The sequence below is a fragment of the Ceratina calcarata genome, unplaced genomic scaffold (genome assembly GCF_001652005.2).
Source record: "Ceratina calcarata isolate Rehan_Ccalc_2016 unplaced genomic scaffold, ASM165200v1 scaffold127, whole genome shotgun sequence".
In the NCBI taxonomy this organism is placed as follows: Eukaryota; Metazoa; Arthropoda; class Insecta; order Hymenoptera; family Apidae; genus Ceratina; species Ceratina calcarata.
The window spans coordinates 208,518-216,676 of NW_017133726.1; the positions used below are offsets into that span (position 1 = coordinate 208,518).

The 8,159-nt window shown below is 34.1% G+C and overlaps 1 long non-coding RNA gene across 3 annotated transcripts in view; it reads left to right on the top strand.

Annotated features, from left to right (window-relative positions):
- The window catches only part of LOC113464687 (uncharacterized), an 8,893-nt gene extending 969 nt beyond the window's left edge, over positions 1–7,924 (top strand). The window contains exons 2-4 of one of the 3 annotated variants that reach the window (XR_003389533.1): positions 427–755; positions 6,295–7,341; positions 7,453–7,924. This is a non-coding gene — a long non-coding RNA (uncharacterized LOC113464687). Of the gene's footprint in view, positions 1–426; positions 756–6,294 lie in introns of all 3 variants that reach the window. The other 2 variants (XR_003389532.1, XR_003389531.1) reach the window with 2 other exon arrangements.
- Positions 7,925–8,159: the final 235 nt, after the last annotated feature.

Genomic DNA, 8,159 nt, shown 5'->3' on the forward strand with positions numbered 1-8,159 from the left:
TACTGCAGATTGTCTCCGATTTTTGATAAAGTAATTTCTATATCTCGAAGATCGTGAAAGTCTATTTAGAAAGCCTTTGCAATATAAAATAGAAACAAGTAAACCAAACTGAATAATATTCTTGTAAAATTTTTAACATGAACACTTTAAATTTGCTCATACCTCTTCCAACATTCTCAAATTGGAAATTCATTTTTTCTATCACTTACTCACACCTCATGCTAACTGTTGATATTAAAACCTTTTTTTATCACACGGTCAAGAATCAACAGTTCACAAAAATGTCAAACAAAACTTGTTATATTTCGAAAGAAAATCTTATCGCATGGTATGTTTTATTTGAAAGTTGTTCATAAACGAGCTATAAGGATGTAATTGCGTGCAAAATTTCAAACAGGACATCCTGCATTCCTATTTACTTTGTAGATGTATAATTGTGTATGACATATATGGATATCAGGCCGAGACGATTTAAAGCGTTGTAAATCCGGCGGAAAGGACGGTAAATCGCACGCTGGAACCAACCTCCGTGTAACCACTATCCGTGACACCCGACGCCCACGCGTTTGTCATTCGGGGGACCAGTTAATTGGTCTTTCATGAGCGCGCAGTGATTTGAGGTTGATATAGTGCGCGGAGAATTGAGTGCGGATCACGTAATGGAGAACGTTAGTGTAATTGAATCAAAAACTTTTCAAAAATCGCTTGTGTAGGATATAATTTGTATGGTGCATTGGATACTTCATTCTTAATAGGTAAACAGTCTGTATTTGATATTATTTCATGATATTAAGTAGTACTGTAATGTATAAAGCTGCATAATACTACAGCGAATAATAATTTTTATTATTTATATTATATTTGATTGTTTTCTGGAGATGGAGGTGCTGATGATATTTGAAGCTTCGTCTGTTTTTTTTTTAATAGAATGGGATATTTTTTATACATCAGACGATGCAACTAGACATTCTTTATAAGAAAGCAGTGATCTGTATCAATACTTTTTTATAAAGAATGTTTAGCTGTGTCGTTTGATATATGAAAAAATACACCATTTTATCTCAAAAATCAAAGTTGACCTTCAAATCTCCGTAGCACCTCCATGTGCAGAAAAGTTACATACATCATGTAATGTATCCCTCGAAATCGATCAACGTTTATCTGAAACATTTCTTCCTATGTCAAAAAATGTAAAAACTATTCAGGTGATTTGCCTGAAGTGACTCACCCTGTATAAACATATTGGTGTATGTGTAAGTTAGGCAACGAAAACTATGATAAAAGACATTTCATTCATCATAGTGCTCGTATTAACTGTTTATTTATCGATGAATACTGAATAGAACTGTCTCAGGAAGCATTATTGGTGTAGCGACAATGGCCATCGCTTTGTCTACGTCTCCGCTACACGTATGTACGTTATATTGACAGAGGAGAATTTAGTAAGGCCATAATTTACCGATGCTCATAAATCGTTTTGAGGCAACACCATTCCGCTATGAATGTTGTGTCACAAAGTTTTTTTGTCCTGAAATCGTTTTCGCGATCTTCGATATATTGATGAATAATGGAACATGTATTTAGTCAAGTATACATATTTAGATATCTAACGTTCAGTTCTATAAAGGAAGCATTCTGGTCCCGTTGAAAGCAACGTCATTTGAATGTCTTCTTCTAGAAATAAATTATACTTGTACATACTAAGTTCACCACATTAACAGTAAAGGATTTTCGGGTCTTCTTCGATTTCGTGTTTCTTTGTATGTTCCGAACTAATTTAATAATAACAAAATTATAATTAAACATAATAAACAACTTTCTTCTTTTCTTTTACCATGATATTAATAATTCATTTTGTAAATTGTATAACATATTAATAACAATGATGTTTAGAATTATATTAACACATTGCGTACTGCATAGAAATCTCCAATTGTAAGACATAGGCCAGGGACCGCACGTTTTTAGGTAAACTGCACATTATTTAAATCATCATAATTACAGATCATAATGAATTTTAGGGGTTGTTTTTCAATAATTGTAACATTTTTATTTACAAAAAATTAAACTTTTAAACAATTAAACAACTAATTAAACGATTAAACAATTAAAGTTCCTATTACTTTTTTAATACTACGTAATTGAATAAGTAGGAAAAATTCAAGAGCTAAAGAAATAATTTTTGTGAAATATCAATTATTATAAATAGCTTTCAAATTACTAAGAGAGCAATGAATCTGGAAACTGATTTCATAGGCTGATACATCAATCTCTCGCGTGAAACCTCGTTCTTTTGTACAATTCTTGCCCGATTAACTTTAACCACGCGGTCGTAAATTATCTTCCATCTCGTCCCGTAAACGTGAAATTAGGACTTACCCTCTGGTAAGTCCGAGGGCTTTTCGTTCCATTCTTGGTCCGCTTCGATCTTGATCGGCGACCTTACGCGTTCGAGGGAGAAGCAATTTTCACAATCCGTGCCGATGATGATCTTCGATTACCATTCCGCTCAGTATTATCGCGTCAGCACCTTGCCCCTACTGCAAAAATAAGCTAAACTTCTATCAAACTAACAATTGTTTACAAATTAATAGTTTATAAGAGTGTAACTGATTAGTATTGATTTCTGCCGAAGGGAAATTATAATTGTTTCTAAGTATAATGTTTTTAGATCTGTTGTATAGAAGATTCTCGTCATGATTATGGCACTTTTAGCAGTATCAAATGTGAAATGGTTACATTTTCATCTCATGAATCTTCCAGCCTTGGCTCTCTCGACAGGTGAAATCTCACAGTAGAGGAGCTGACCTCGAACTCCAGTCAACTGTCGACTTTCCCTTCGGGCAACATCGTGGACGTTAGTGGGTGCAGGTGGCATAAATTCCATCATTTGTTTCTTTTTTTGAGTTTTCATTTTTCTTTCTGTCCTCGGCTGAAAACTCTTTGGAAATGAGAGGCGAGTTGCGGAAAAGTTCTGAAGTAAGAAAAGGTTCCTTTAGTGTGCGGAATGGGAACTGTGTACTGGGGATTGGAGAAACGATTTAGTTGATAAATCGGTTATGCGAATGCGAATATTTATTTCGCGAATGCGGATTTCACGATACATTTGGTTTTATCGCGTTCTTGAGAATTACGAGTGGACGTAAGAAGTTCCTCAAAATTGAACTTTCGAAAGATTGAAATTGAATAAATAAAATAGAATGAATAAGGAATAATGAAGCAAATCAGAAAAATAATTACAAAACGTATATTTTTTATAGGTGTCTTTATTAACAGCTTAGCGTTCGCGACGATATGGCTATAAATGAAGCTTCTCCGTTTTTAAATGAACGTTTAATTAGCCGGGATGTTCTTTCTCGACAAGCAAAGAAAAATCAATCGTCCTACGTTTCTCATTAAACAGTTGATGAATATTCATGAGTAACGCGATTTCTTCTGGCCTAGGCCAGTTTCCTTCGACGAGGAACAAAGATAGAGAAACAAACGAAGGCTCGAGCTCGCGCAAACGAACAGTTAAGTTTCATCGAGCGCTCAATTATTCATGGGAAATTCAATCATACGCTCTCCTGGCGGCCCATTCCAAAATTAAGTGTCCTCATTAACATTTTTCCCTCCTCCTGCTACTCTCACCAAGTGTAAAACTTTCTATTGCAACGATAATTAAACTTTTCTTACTAATCTCTTTAAGAAGTTCTGAAAAACCTAAAATTTAACAAAAGAATATTAATTTACCAAACATTGAATATTCATTTATATAAAATTCCAATGCTCGGGCTTTTAATTAGATTCGTGCATTATTTAAGGCAGGACATAATTGATTTGTGTAAACTTAGGAGTAAAGTTAGAGCAAGTGCAACGATGCCGTCGTTTTTCTCCTCGATCGAACAGGACACTTCCTCCCGTTTCTCTCTTCATCGGTGTTCGATAATCCCTAGCCACGGGGATGAAAATTCCTTTCTCTTTCGGTCCGTGGGCAAACTTCATTCAACGATTCGAGGAGAATCCGTAATATCACTCCACGACGCGAAACCCCTTTCCCGTTCGGAAGGATTCTCCTACGTATTTCGTTCACGCTCCGTAAAACTTGAATGTCCACGTAGGAAATCACGATCGGGAGAGCTCATCGTTGCCTGGTCCCAAGAAACAAATGAGCACCAAGTTTATCTTCCTCCTTCGCAAAATAAAGAATCTTCAACTGATTAAAAAACGAGATAAGTGTAAAAAGACAAGATACTGATTCTAATTCGATTCCAAGACTTCTACATTTTCCTTTCAATAATGCTTCAGTAGATGCAGCCAGTATTCTTCTTAATTAATTCTACAATTTTTCGTGATTTATTTTCAATTAGCAAATCAATCCTAGATTTAAAAATGAGATTAGGAAGACAGAAAATGAATTCTATTTCTATTGAGAGTAATCTAATTCAGAAACATCAGATGTCTTTTAATTATCTTTTCACAATTTTTGGCAATTTAATCCTTTCAATTCGTATATACTTTTATCCCAGCTACACAATATTGGAAAGATTGAAGTAAAAGACTACGGAACGTTTGTAAATACATACAGTAGACGTGCAGAGTGAATCAACAAGAGTCGAGATCTAAAACAATACATTTTACTGAGATTCCATTGAAAATGAAATGAAACGAAAATGAATTGCAATTCGTTAAAACTCAGCAGACTGCTAATCCAATGAAAGCTATGAAACACAAACACCATATAAAACATTTTCTAACGAAACAACAGAATAATCAATAATTTTATGATTATTCGTATTGACTGTGCCTGTGTTATTTGAGAATCGTAGAAGCTATCGAGTTACGGTAACGGGTTGCTTCAACTTCGTACCGTAGCCGAGGGTATCACGTGATTTGATCATCAGATCGGTGGGTAGGCAGTAGTCAGAGAACCGAATTAGAAAGCGGGCTAATTGCAGGCCGTTTGCACGCCACCGGCAACTGACCGAAATGCTGAAAACAGGCCGCGCGCCATACCCAGCGCCAACACCGAGTTCTCCTCTGCCTGCAACTTGTGTAGGTTACTACCCCTGATTTACGCCGCGCACGTGCTAAAGCCTTTTGTGGCCTCGCTCCCGTAACTCCGTGCCTTCCCGCTTGATCAAATGGACTTCTTCGAGTTTCGTACTGTTTCTGATTGAACTTAGGTTTAAACATTGCAATAATATGTTTATTAATCATTCGACGAATTTTCTGTTTTTTTAACAAAAGCGAACATGCTGTTATGAAGAATGATCTGATGCAACTGTATCATCTTCAATCATCATCATCTGTAATCATCCTAACTTTTGCTAAAAACAATAACACTTGCTTTTAGAGTAATAATTGAAATTGAGTTGCATAGAATAACACACTTAGAACATAAAAAACAATCATTCTTTCTAAATTTTTATATACAAATTCGATAGCATTTCATTGCTGATAATATTTTCTTATAAATCATATGATTTATAAACAATAAACAATGTGTGTTCAATACCACAGAATAACACAATTAAAACATTGAACAAAAAGAATTGTCCTTCACTTTGATGCATAAGTTTGATGGAATTTTATTACTGATAGTCTAGCAAAAGTAGGGAAATCGTAATTTTCTTCAAAATCAGGCAAGCATGTAGAATCGATAAGAAAGACAGACACGAACCATGCAAGTGTAGATTTTAATTTGACAGTTGACCGGTAATCGGGCTCCTGTCAGAGATATCGTCTCCTTTGTCCTAGATTTACGACGTGCAGTGCATGTCTAATCGATCGTTCAAAACTCCGAACACGAATCCTTAACTTTAATCATTTTTCCAACGAGTATCAGTATTTTTTTGGCGAGCCATGAGAAATTGAGTACGAAAATGCACGCGACAGGTATACTTCAAGCATACATAACTTAAATCTACTATGTATGTATATGTAGTGTCTTACTTATATCTATACATATATAACAATGACCAAATGATGATGACGTACATAACAATGACCAGTGATGCTTTATTTTTTAGATATATATGTATACCTGTGTCAATAATTTTTAGACACCTTCTATATAATTAATAATATAATTACAAATAAATATAAATAATCGATAGATCGGGCATTTATAGAAAAAAGTGTATAGCATGTGAAATTACTATAGAACTTTCTGGAAACACGAAAAAAAAATGTTGTATGATTGATCGAGACATGAATGGAAGATAAAGATTGTAGACAGAGATAGGGAAACACAAGGGGTTTGTAGATAAAATACATATAATAGAGAGTATAAACGCACTGTATGGTATACAGTTCCAGAATATCGTGTAAAAGAGGCAACGGGCAATAGTCATAAATTAATAGCGAGAGTTATATACGGCGGTATGGAACCGTATAATAGATATTGGCTAGGCATTGATAAAAGGATATGTAGTATATGTGAAAGAGGATGGAAAACGTTGAAACACTGGTTAGAGGATTGCGACGACTTACAAAAGAGGAGAATTCTCTATTATGGAAATATTAGAGGATAGAAAAAGGAGAGGAACGTATGTTATACTGTTTCAGAATGTTAAAGAAAGACCATGAAAATAATATAAATTATATTTTTCGTTAGTGTCCGTAGACATGGAGGAATGAACGATGAAACTTTTCAAGATATAAACCAAGTCCTATTCGTGGGTCGATAAGGCTAGAATAAGTACTATAGTACGAAATTATTATTTCTGCAATAAATAATGACATCAATTAATACGATACGAGCACATAAATTATGGGATATATAAAAAACGGGGATTTTAGTATGTGAATACATCAGAATTGCGTGAGATATCTTTCTTTAAATTGCATGAGAGGGTTAAGCCTTGAAATAAATATACAAAGTGTATGTAAGTACGAATTTGGGTTTCACGAGGATTACAGTACCGATAATCTCATTGAGCAAAGTTGCTTAACGAAAAGAATTGTACCCCTCCCATTTATCTTTAACATGATAAAAATGTACATTTATAAAAATTAATGTCAAATTAATTAATGTTATATTATTTAATAGAATATATTTCCCGAAGCTTTTATAAATAGGCTGAAGTTGTGCAGAATAAAACATTTAACGTGAAATCAAAATTAGATTCTTGCACATTAAATTCTTTATACTTATTGCACACTTAATCTTTATACACGTATAAATGCAATGAATCCACAATTTATTTACAGTTGTTCAGGGTTAATAATAAAGACTCTGTACAGATATCAATTACGAATCGTTTGTTGTATTGATCTTCAAATTTTTATGGAATTCAACAATTTCCTCTGAATGCATAAAATGATACTGAATACAGAGAATAAAAAATTGAGAAGAGGGTGAGTAAGATTAAAACCACGGCGGTGTGCAACACATCGTATCATTCACTGCCTCGCGCTTCAGCTTGGCGAATAATTTTGTGCGCGGAAACCAATTCATTTTTTCGTCAGGATGAGATATTGTACGTCGTCGCTGCGAAAGGAAAAGTACGGCCGGTACATATCTTCTGTACTCAGTGCGACCTATATACCATTCGCGTTCAGAAAAGGGCCGCTCGGTGTACATACGTACGTGCATATATCTTCGTGACGAGGACGACGACGGCAATGAAAAGAAAATTGCAGAGCACACCTAGGTTCTGACGTACACCCTGGTCCATAAGTCTTAAGACGAAGTATGCAGCTGAATGAAATTTCGTATGCATATATTTAAACAAATTGGACGTCGCACAATGTGAAACATATAACTAAATGAAATGTTATATCCACATATTTAAATAAATTGCATGTACATGAGACAATGTCGTAGTTGAATAAGTTGTTACATGAAATATATTGTTGCACATATCATATTCTAATGAACGGATATATGTATAAAAAAAAATTTTCTATTTTAAATGTAACAGTATACACATGAGATAAATGAAAGTGTGGTTTAAAATTCATATTTAATTTCATTTTGTTTTAGTAAGATAAATTTCCCAACTTCTGCTCACTGATTTTTATATAATTTTATATCTGCTTAATGATTTAATGATATATCTTGAAATTTTAGAAAAATAAAAAGAATTATGACTTGAACAATATCGTAGATAAAATGTGTTGAAAAATCTCAGGTATTCTCACCTATGAATACGTCGAAACATTTATTCAGAACT